This window comes from Callithrix jacchus, chromosome 10 (genome assembly GCF_049354715.1).
Source record: "Callithrix jacchus isolate 240 chromosome 10, calJac240_pri, whole genome shotgun sequence".
NCBI classification, from domain to species: domain Eukaryota; kingdom Metazoa; phylum Chordata; class Mammalia; order Primates; family Cebidae; genus Callithrix; species Callithrix jacchus.
The window spans coordinates 96902555-96915074 of NC_133511.1; the positions used below are offsets into that span (position 1 = coordinate 96902555).

The 12520-nt window shown below is 35.7% G+C and overlaps 1 protein-coding gene across 9 annotated transcripts in view; it reads left to right on the plus strand.

Annotated features, from left to right (window-relative positions):
* The window catches only part of ELP4 (elongator acetyltransferase complex subunit 4), a 274144-nt gene that overhangs the window by 10461 nt on the left and 251163 nt on the right, over positions 1-12520 (plus strand). The window lies entirely within an intron of this gene.

A 12520-nucleotide genomic window follows, 5' to 3' on the forward strand; every position in this document is an offset into this window, starting at 1 on the left:
CTATTCTATAGTTAATATGAGAACCAGGACTTGAATTCTATGTGACTCCAAAACCCATTTTTTTAATAATTGTGCTGTAAAGTTTTCTCAAATGTTTTATTTAATATACACAAATAGTAAAATAGGAATGACATCTGTTTTTAGATTATTACACTTTCAAGTAGTAAAGTAAAACTCACATTTGTGGAGATTTTTTTCTTTTAATGAATTTTCAAATTTCTCGATATTTAAGAATCCTTTACAAATTAATGCACAATAGGGATCAAAGTTGCAGCACTATGAAAATCCTTATTTCACATGATCAGCATTTCTCCATTCCAGTCAAAAAGTTTTGTCTTTAAAATAGAAAGCAATATATAGGGAGTGCTAAAAACATCTTCAGGTATACAGCATTTGTTAGATCAGTTTATATAGTTGTAGTATATTGCTATTAAATATGTAATACATTAGTTTTCTTAAATTATGCCATTTAATAATTTGGGCCTGTGTTCTCTGAATTCAGCCATTAATTTCCACGTGGCTCTTGGCTGCTGAGTATCTGCCAACTTCTTACTGGTTGCTTACTTTGATCAATACAGTATAATCTTCTGGAAATTTACCTAGAATTTAGTGCCTGAGTATCCAAATATTAGACAGCTTTTAATAAAAGCTAAGTAAAATATGACCTATGAGATACTTATGTCACCCATGAGACATTAAATTACTATTTAAGGACTGTGAAGACAGAATTATTAACAGTACATGTAAGAGAGAAAAATAACCTGTGATCAAGAAATTATGGAAATGATTATCTCAGTTACATTTTTAAGAGTGTATCTTATGGTAAATAAAGAATGCCTGAAGGAAGGTGTTTATTGAGAAAATAATTTACATGTTTGGTATAAATAAATACATAAAATAGAAAAGAGTATGTAAAGAAAATTAGGTTGCTTTTTCAGATCCTCAGTCTCTGTCCCTAGAAATTATAGCATCCTGGGTATTCCACCCAAATATTTCTATGTAAGTAATATACATGGGAGCATTCCACACCTTGCTTTATCTACTTAATACATCTTAGACCTTAATCCATGTGCATTTATAAAGATGTACTACTTCATTCTTGTTAACAACTGCATAGGATTTTATTGTATAGATATGTCATAATTTATTGTAATAGTTGTCTACTGAAAAATTTAAATTCCATTGTTTTCTATTACTAGGAATGCTATTGTGCATAATCTTGTGTATAACCTTTGCACATATATGTAAATATCTGTAGAATAAACTCTAAGATATAGACTTGCTTTATTGAGGCATGTTAAATTTTGTTAGCTATTATTAGATGGCTCTCCCAAAAGGTTGTCCTGTCATATGCTTCAGCCAACAATTATATCAGTTTACCCTAATCTTACCCTTGACAACACTTGTATATTATCACACATTATAATATTTACCAGTCCAATTAGATTAGATTAGCAAATGAGGTTCTCCACTTTGTTTTATTTTTTTTAAGTGTTGAGTCTAGCCCTGTTGCCCAGGGTAGACTGCAATGCCATGATCATAGCTCACTAAAGCTCCCAACTCCTGAGCTTAAGTAGTCCTCTCTTCTCAGCCTCCTGAGTAGCTGGGACTACAGCCACACACCACCATGCCCTGCTAATTTTTTATTTGTATTTTCTGTCAGGATAGGGCCTTACTCTATTGCCTAGGCTGTTCTTGAACTTCAGGCCTCAAGCAGTCCTCCTGCCTCTGCCCTGCAAAGTGCTGGGATTATTGGTGAGAGCCACCATACCTGGCCCCCATTCTCTAATTTTTTTCATTCCCAAGTCTGTGTGACTTGTACAATGAACAAAACCCACTTGAAGATGGATTTCAATATATAAAAATATGAGGATTTTAGTTCAGTGTTTAGGAGCCTAGTGTATTACTGTATTGCTCATCACTGAAAGACTTTTTTAATTCCAGAAGGAAGAGAAAATTAAAACATGAAGATTATTTGCATTGATACAGATTTCCAACTTTTTAACCATTTTCTCATGAAATAGTTTATTCATTTACCAAGGCGGTTTATGTGGAAGTGTGTACCTGCGCATGAGTGTAGGCTTTCAGAATACTACATTTACAGCTTCAGTAACATTTTAACTGTGGAAACTAGAGCTAAAAGCACTGCAAGAGAAACCTGGAATAAGTCTACTCTAGACCTTCCAGAATATAGCAAAATAAATGTGAACACATGAAAGGAAATTTTCTGGGGAATAATTTGAAGACCTAAGGGACTCCACTGTGTACTTTAAAAATTTAAGATGGTTGTCAATTAATAAAACAAAAAATCAAAGATAGATTTTTCTTAAACTGTTTAATGCTTAAGTACTGGAATAAGCTTTGAGGTATTTTATCTAAATTGTTTCTGACAGTCTGTTACCTGGGTAAATTTGGAACACCTTAAAAGTTTCAAAAGTTAATTGATAGCATAAATATTTCGAGTTTACACAGTCTCTTTAAATAAAGGATCCTTATTTGCAAAGATATTGAGCATTGAAAAGGTTTAATAGAAGTTGTCAGTAATTAAAATAATAGGTGACATTTATCAATATATATTTTTTAAATAATCATTTACATTAATTATATGATTTTAGTTCTCCACATGGGAGATAAATGATATACTTTTGGACAATTCATTAAACCTGTTATCAGTGTACTTTTGTATTAAGTATTTCTGTATAACAATATCAACACAAATTCTACAGTTTATAAACACACATTTATTTATCTTATAGTTTCTTTAGATCAGGAATCCAGGCACACTCCCACTGAGTCCTCAGCAAGCTTGTAATATAAGTATCAGCCAGGGCTGGGTTCTCATCTGAAGGCTTGACAGGGGAACTATCTGCTTTTAAACTCATGTGATTTTTTGCAACATTCAGCTCCTTGCTGGTTGACAGCCAGAGGCTGCCCTCTCCATAGGGCATCTCAGAAGATGGCATCATGTTCCTTCAAAACCAAGAAGGGAGAATGTCCCTCAGCGAAAATGTTATAGCCTTTTGTAACAGAAGTGACATCCCATCACCTTTACCATAACCTTTTGGTTAGAAGCAAGTTGTAGATTCTGCTGCACTCAAGAGGAAGACATATACAAAGGCATGAATACCAGGAGACAGGAATCATAGGGACCACCTTAGAATGTGTTCACCACACTTTTCATAATTTTAATTCATTATTTCCTATAATAGCAAAAACTAAACATTCTCAGTAGTCCTCTCACAGGATATTATAGTATTTTCTTGCCAGTCATCTTCAACCTTTCTGAATTTGCTGAGTTATATTTTTCTTCTACATCATGCAATAAATTCTGAGCTAACCACCCTGGGCAACATGGCAAAACCGAGTTTCTACCAAAAAATCCCCAAAATTAGCTGGGTGTGGTGGTATGTACCTGTAATCACAGCTACTCAGGAGGCTGAGATGGGGGGATTGGCTGAGCAAGGGAGGTTGAAGCTGCAGTGATCATGCCATGGAACTCCAGCCTGGGTGATAGAGCTGGAGTTCAGTGGCATGATCTCCAAAAGAAAATTAAAAATTCTGAGCTTTTTTCTTATGCAGGAATTGGCAAATTACAGCCTGCTAGCTGGTCATCTATTTTTGTAAATAAAATTTTACTAGAATACAGCCATTCTTATTCATGTACATATTGTCTACAGCTGCTTTTGTGCTACAAGAAACTGTATGAATCACAAGGCCTAAAATACTTTCTGATTCCTTAAGAAAAAAGGATAAAAAGAAATGAGCAAAGTCTCCAAGAAATATGGGACTATGTGAAAAGACCTAATTTACATTTGATAGATGTACCTGAATGTAACAAAGAGAATGAATCCAAGCTGGAAAATACTCTTCCGGATATTCAGGAAAACTTTCCCAATCTAGCAAAGCAGGACAATATTCAACCCCTGGTAATACAGAGAACACCACAAAGATATTCCTCAAGAAGAGCAACCCCAAGGCACATAATCATTAGATTCACCAGGGTTGAAATGAAGGAGAACATACTAAGGGCAGCCAGAGAGAAAGGTCAGGTTACCCACAAAGGAAAGCCTATTAGACTTACAGCAGATCTCTCAGCAGAAACCCTATAAGCCAGAAGAGAGTGGGGGCCAATATTCAACATCCTTAAAGAACAGAACTTTCAGCCTAGAATTTCATATCCAGCCAAACTAAGCTTCACAATTGAAAGAAAAATAAAATCTTTTATGAACAAGCAAATACTCAGAGATTTTATTACCACCAGGCCTGCTTTGCAAGAGCTTCTGAAAGAAGCATTATATAGAGAAAGGAACAACCAGTATTAGCCTTTCAAAAAATATACCAAAAAGTAAAGAGCATCAACATAAAGAAGAATTTATATAAACGAATGGATAAAATAGTCAGTTAACATCAAATGGCAGTAACCCTAAATTTAAGTCAACTAAATCCCCCAATCAAAAGATACAGCCAAAACCTAACGGTATGCTGCATCCAGACCCATTTCACATCCAAAAATACACAAAGACTCAAAACAAAGCAATGGAGAAAGACTTACCAACCAAATGGAGAGCAAAAATAAATAAATAAAATCTTTTTGTTTTAAATTAAAAAAAATAAATAAAAAGCAGGAGTTGCAATTCTTGCATCTGATAAAATAGATTTCAAAGCAACAAAAATATAGTGGTAAAAGATCAATGCAACAATAAGAGCTAACGATCCTAACACCCAGATACATAAGACCCATAAAGAGATTTAGACTCAACGAGACAGAAAATTGATGAGGACAACCAGGACTTGAACTCAGATCCGGAACAAGTAAACTTAATAAATATTTATAGAGCTCTCCATTTTAAATACACAAAATATACATTCTCCACTTTAAATACACAAAATATTGATCGGCCATTATTAATACCCATTTTTAGAATAAAGCAATATTCCCGTTCTCTCTCCCTCTTTTTCTTCCTCTTTCTTCCTCTCCTTCACTCCTTTTTTTTCTTTCTGAAAAAAAAAAAAAAAAATCAATGAATGCCCTGTTTTGTTGCAATATGAACTTAAAAGCCAAGAACCTAGCAGTGCTTTTTTGCATGACCCAGTCAGATCACACCTTGTTGCATTGTCCCTCATAGTTTCTCTCTGACCTGGAAACCTGCACAAAAAAAAGAAAAAGAAAAATTTTTCCAGTGCCTGTGTTGTTTTATTATATTTGATGTTCTACTAAACTTATTTTAGAGTGGTAAAGGACTGAAATAGGACAACTGATATCAGTGCAGTCCTTTAGTAGAATCACCTGACCTTTAGTCCTGAAGCATTTAAGGTCTTAAAATGTGTTTGGCAATCTTAGGCAGGAAAAATCTCTGGATGTTGGTTAAACAGTACATATATAATGTGTAGATATAAGAAGTATGGAAAAGACTTACATTGAATCAAAATATGGGTAGAAATAGAGCAGTGATGAAGAGAAAAATTGCTCACATGGAAAACTTTGATTAGTACACAATAGGGTATATCAACAGAGTATGCTTGTGTAATAACTAGATCCTTCTAAAGTAGAGAAAGTACATATTTAGCACTAGTAAGAAGGAAAGTTTGACCTTCTTTCCCTGGATCTCTTGCTTCAACTACCTACTTGTAGAATTCACACTGTAAGACTCAAGGACCCTTACACCATCCTTAGAACAATAGTGTGCAAAGACCAGGCTGTATACCTGTTATCTACTCCCAGGATTTTTGTTTGTTGAACTTTATAGCCAGCCAAATCTATCATGCTTCACCTCCTCCTTATCTTTGGTCATTATCTAAAACCAAATTAAGACCAAATCTAATTAAGCTGTTCTAATGGTCTTATCTTTTATCTCCATAATACTCTGTATTTTTCTCTTTAAACTCATTTCCTATTTTATTCTCTTCCAGACCTTTTCCGTTTACCCTCTTACAACATCTATTTCATGTGAAATTCTGATATTCTAAAATCTTATTAAATATTTTATTGAAATATTTAACATTTATTGAGGATTTACTGTGTGCTGCGCATCATGCTAAGCCCTTGGCATGTATTGTATGAGATGAAGTGTCGTTATTTTATAAGTAATGAGATAGTGAAATAGAAGCTTTGAGAGAAGCTAAGTAACTTTCCCAAGATCATCACACATATAGTAGCTGAGATTCACAATCAAATTTTTTTTTTTTTTAAGACGGATTTTCACTCTTATTGCCCAGGCTGGAGTGCAATGGCACCATTTTGGCTTACCACAACTTCCGCCTTCCTGGTTCAAGCAGTTCTTCTGCCTCAGCCTCCCGAGTAGCTGGAATTACAGGCATGTGCCACTATGCCTGGCTAAAATTTCTCATTTTATACTAAAACCTGTTAATTTATTTTAAAAATCCCTTCTGGAGCTGTTCCAACTTCTATATTATCTCATTGCTGCCATATACTGACTTACTTTCATTATTTATTAGAGACTATCATGATCTCTAACCTCAAGTAGTCTTTCAACACTGACCAGAAAACTTTTGTATAAATATAGCCACCTCTTTTTTATTTTCAGTTATCTCAGTGGCCTTTTAAACCTTCATGGCTTCAAACATCTAAGATAGTATACTACTTTATCCTAATCCCCCAGAATAACTTAGTTATGTCACACAGAAAAAATATAGTTTCCACAGATGAGAGCTCACCCAGAGTAAAATCAATCCTCAAAACTTACCTCTATTCGCAAATGCAAAGGTATACTGTGCCTTATTCTCTTTGAGAATCATCTTTCATCTGTACTTTAAATCTCATCTCATTCTAACTTTCAGTCTCAATTTCCCTTCTCTCCTTATCTTTAACCTCTTCCACTGTATTAGTTCTTTTCTTTCTGTAATTTATACTCAAATCTACTTTTAAGCTTTATTTAAAAACAAGGGTGAAAAAAATCTTCCCTCTTAACCCCACCCCTTTCTCCACTATTGCTTTTTCTCTTACCTTTCATAGCCAAGCCTCTTGTATAATCTGTACTTAAGTATTTTGTAATATTTCAGTCATTCCCCAGTCTACCTCAGATTCTGCCATTTCACTGAAACCACCTTAATGGTTTTCCCACTGCTAAATTTGGAGGATACTTCTCATCCCTCTTCCTTTTTAATCTCTGTTGTACTTCATGTTATTAATCACTCTTTTCTTGAAGTACTCCCTTCTTTTCTTCCTTTGTAACATTCTGTTGTCATTTTCCTTCTGTCATTCTGCTCATGTTTTTAAAGATTTCTTTGGCTTTATTTTAAACAGTGGTATCCTATTCCCTCTTCTAGTTCTACATATTCTCCTGAAAGTTGTCAGTTTCTGCCGTAACTAGAATGACCAGGTAATAAAAATAAAAATAGCAATTTAGACGTTGCTACATACACAGGATACATACATAAATGTAGAAAGCATATTTAACTCCCTATTCAACATTTCCTCCTGAATATCTTACAGACACCTGAAAATTATGTGTTTGAAGTTTTCCTTGCCTCCAAATTCTGCTCCATTCTTCTATATCTGTTTCTCTTCTTTTGGACTCTGGAGTATTGAATCTAATAAGCGACACATGCCAAAGACCTGAGTGATATGCTTGTCTCTCATACATCCAGAAAACATGAAATCCTGATGACTTTTATCTTTTAAATATTGTGTTAATTTTGTCTATTCTTCATCCTTACTGCCACTACCCTAATTCAGGCCATAATCAATAACTCTCATGGAAACTGGTATAACAGGTACTTCCCTTGCTTCAGCCTATTATTGTTATAATGTTGCCAAAATGCAATTTCTAATGTAAAAACTAATTATAATATATCTTGGCTTAAGACCTTTCTGTGCTCCTTGTTGATCTTAACATAAGATCCAAGCTCCTTACTTACAACTGTAAGGCCTTTAACAATCTGCCACTGATGATTCACTTTAGCCATATCGCTTCCCATCCTCTCACTGTCCTTCCTCATACTTTGTGATTTAATTCCATTCTCTCTTCTCTCTCCAGATCTTTGCTTATATTCTTTCTTACTGTCTTTTATTTTCCTAACTCTTAATTGTTTGGAGGTCTTCACTTAGACATCTCTTCTAGAAAGTTTTCCTTAACTGCTGGTTTCCTTCCCCTTACCTACACCAAGTATTCCTTCTGTATACTTCTGTAATCTTTATTTACATTATCATGGTGCTTATTACACTATTTTATCAGGTAATCATGAAATTACCTGATTGTGATTACTTGTTTAATAGACTGTAAGCTCCATAACCATGGGAGCCATGTAAGAGCATAATGAAAGAATGAGTGAGTGATTCAGAAGCCTGGGTAAAGGCAATTAAGTTATATTGGTGAGAAATAGTCATGCAGTGTTTTGAGCAGTTAAGAAATATGATAGAAACACTGCAAAAATAAAGTAAAATGTGAAGTGATGGAAACTACTCATTGCCCTAATCTAAACATGAGATAATGTGTGTTACTATATGTTTAAGACTTTTGTCACACATTTGCTATTTCACTTTTCTATTTCTGTATTTCAGTGTGTATATCAGATTCTAAATGTTTAACTGGTTGTGCTTAGACTGCACTGATATGAAACATTATTTTTCTACGTTTTTCCTAAAATAATAGGTACCTCTCAGGAAAGTCTATTTCTATTTTTGTGCTATATAAATGTGTGGGTGATGAAGGAGAGACAGAAAGTAGGACGATTTCCAGATTTTTACCCTGGGAAAGTTTAGAATTAGTACCATTGAGTGAAATTAGAAGAGGAAAAGAATGAGCAAATACTGAGGTGAGTTAAAGAATTCAGTTTAAACATAATAACTTTTAGATACTAGTGAAAAACCCAAGTAATTCAACCTAATAGAAAGTTGAATTTTCTGGCATGAAATGTAGGCTAGAGAAAAAGATTTAGGATTTTTCAACATTATTTAACTGTTTTCAGTGTGTGTTTTAGTGATGTCATAGACAAATGGCCGAATGGCCAGGTTTATACTTGAGGATCCAGGATGGAACTTTGGGAGATCTCTTTTTTTTTTTTTTAATTGCATTTTAGGTTTTGGGATACATGTGTAGAACATGCAAGATAGTTGCATAGGTACACACGTGGCAGTGTGATTTGCTGTCTCCCTCCCCTTCACCCACATCTGGCATTTCTCCCCATGCTATCCCTCCCCAGCTCCCCCCACACCGCTGTCCCTCCCGGGAGATCTCTTAATTCTCTGAAATTACATGACAATTTGTGTTTGACTCTGTGTGTGTGTGTGTGTGTGTGTGTGTGTGTGTGTGTGTGTGTGTGTGTTTGTTTGTTTCTTGAGAAAGAGTCTCGCTCTGTTGCCCAGGCTGGAGTGCAGTGGCACAATCTCAGCTCACTGCAACCTCTACCTCCTGGGTTTAAGCGATTCTCCTGCCTCAGCCTCCCGAGTAGCTGGGACTACAAGTGCGTACCACCACACCCTGCTAATTTTTGTATTTTTGGTAGAGAGTGGATTTCACTATGTTGGCCAGGCTGATCTCAAACTCCTGACCTTAGGTGATTCTCCTGCCTTGACCTCCCAAAGTGCTGGGATTACAGGCATGAGCCACCATGCCTGGCCTTGACTGTGTATATTTTAGAGTACCATGTATAATGCATCAAATTTGCAGAGTTGGTTCGAGACTCAGAACAACTGGAGTAAAAACAAAACAGTACCAAAATCTAAAGCCTGTGCTTATGGATCTGTAAGGAATAGATAAAGGAAAGTAAGCTCATGAAAAAGATTGAGGGCATAGCCTCTGGAACCTGTATAAATTCAAATCATGGCTCTTCTGTTTACTAGCTGTAGAACCTTAGGTAAGCTGCTTACCCTTTCTGTGCCTGTTTCTTTATCTGTAAGGTAAAGATTAATAGCGTTTATCTTAAAATGTTATTGTGAGGGATGGGCGTGGTGGCTTATACCTGTAATCTCCACACTATAGGAGGCCAAGGCCAGCTGATCATTTGTGGCCAAGAGTTTGAGACCAGCCTGGCCACCAACATGACAAAACCCTGCCTCTACTAAAAATACAAAAATTTGTTGGATGTGGTAGCAGGCACCTGTAATCCCATCAACTCAGGAGGCTGAGCCAGAAGAATCACTTGGACCCTTGTGGCAGAGGTTCCAGTGAGTCGAGATTGTGCCACTGCACTCCAGCCTGTGTGATGGAGTGAGACTGAAAAAAAAATGTTATTGTGAGGATTAAATAAACCAATGCATGAGAAGTGCAGTGCAGTGTTTAGTATATGGTTAGTGCTCAATAATATTAGCTATTTGCTATTTTTAACAGGATGTTGAGTACCCTAGAATTGGTGAGTGTAGCCCACAGTGAGAAAAAGAAGACAAAGTCTTAAGTTTTCACTTTCTCACAATTGGGGTAAGCAACCTCCTTCCAGGCACAAAGAACTAGCAGATACTTCCTCATATCTCTACCACTGTCATTGCCATTAGCAGGCAGTAAAGTCAAGAACTGGAGAAAGCAGGAGTACAACATGTATGGTAAAAATTGAGGCAGGTAAGGGGGATACAACTCCAAGGGCATCAGGTGTAGACATTGAAGTTACTTGCAAGAAGCAGAATTGACATTCCTGTTTCCCAGCCAATTCTTTGCTAATCTCTAGAACTTGCAAGCCCATCAAAATGAATAGTGCAGGATGAGAGTTATTGGTAAAAAGCCTGCTTTGTATCTGCTGGATTTTGTCAACATTCTCAAACATCAAGACCATCTCCTGTTTCTAATACAGGAAAAGGAGGAGCCCTGCTAGAATAGATTGTGGAAACAAACACAGCTAGAAGAATAATGAATGATAGTAATAGTATTTCTAAAGAGAGATTGAAGATGAATTACTAGCCCCCAAAACACTGGATTCTGCCTCTTTGAGTGGGTTCTTCAGTGACTTATTGGGTCAATATGAAGTAAGGCACCACTCAAAAACCACTCTTCCCATTTCCATTTTATAGTCCAACAGATTTTTGAAGACAGCTCTCTTATGTCTCTTGGGTCTCTTTCTTTAAGCTAAATATTTCCATTTCTCAATTCGCATACTGTCAGTTCCCTTCACCATCACTATTTTTGAAGATGCTTTAGTTTGTGTAAGTCTCCAAACTGAATGTATCATCTCCAGGCTGGTTGACTACTGTGGAATAGAATAGGACAAGCATCTCTCTGAACCTAGAAATTAGACTGTTAATTCAGGCCAAAATTACATTTGCTTTTTGGCAGTTCTGTCGCATCATTATCATTTTTACTTGCCCAGTGTTATGGGGATTCACTAAATAGATTAATTAAATGCTTATTGTACAACCTCAAAGTTTGTTTCACAAAATTGGTAATTTTCAGCTTGATGAGTTTAGTGTTTTTGCTAATCCCTAAGTAGGTGATCTCCCTATTAGTTTTCCCTGCTTCGTAGGACTCTTGGAGAAAATAGAAGTGATAACTATTATAGAATGTATGTGTATAAATGTGTTTTCAAACTACAGTAGATGTGGATGATTTATAAGACAAGATAGATTTTTGTTTGTTCTTTTTACCCCCAATTTATTCTATAAAGTATATGTATACTTTGTGCCTGGCACTAAGGACATGTTAATAGGATGCATTCTCTGACATAATAATCTTTTAACTTTATGGAGGAATTTCAGGAATATTTATGAAGTACAACTAGGAGTTAAGAAGGTGCTACAGAGCACACTGATTTGTGTATAGCTTCTTAATAATGGTACCACGTAATCTTGGCCTGGAAGGATGTGAGCAAATTCGTTAGCCAAAGTTATGAAGGAATTTATACAAGAGTCCTAAGGCAAGAAGCAATATCGCTGGTGCCAAGAAGTAGTTTGCTATCTCTGGAATTTATGAGATATGGAAGCAAAGTGTTGAGAAAGAAGGCTATACAATATTTAGAGAGGCTTATATGGCTTGCTTTTTTGGGTGTTTTTCTCCTGAGAGCAATAAAAAGCCATTTTTGAAATGGGAGTGACAAGATCAGATTTGCTCTTTAGAAAAAAATACTCTTGAGTTGTGTGGACAGTAGATTGGAGGGAGGAGTAAGGTTAGAAATACATGGGCCAATTTGGAGGCTGATGGTGAAAGGTAAGGATGAATTGAACTATGTTATGGCAGTAAAGAAGGAAGAAAGTGGATGGATTTTAAAGATGTAGGAAGTTGAAGCCGTGATTATTTGTGTGGATAAAATGGGAAGGAAAGAGCCGAGAATTAAAACCATAATAGCTAACATTTATTGACTACTTAACTATGCACAAGACACTGATTTAAGTATTAAATCTTTGCCACAGTCTTATAAAGTAGGTATAATTTTATTATCCCCATATTATAGTTGGCGAAACCTCAAGTCCAAAGCAAATGGTTAAGTAACTTACCCAATTAGCATGTTACCACCAGAAGATGGGCAGCAAGGAAGAGGAAAAAAATATGGTTTCCCCTTTGGATACATTGTGAAATTCTGTTGGCACATTGAAGTAAAAATAACATAAAGCATATTTGCTAAGTACTATGTCTAGTCA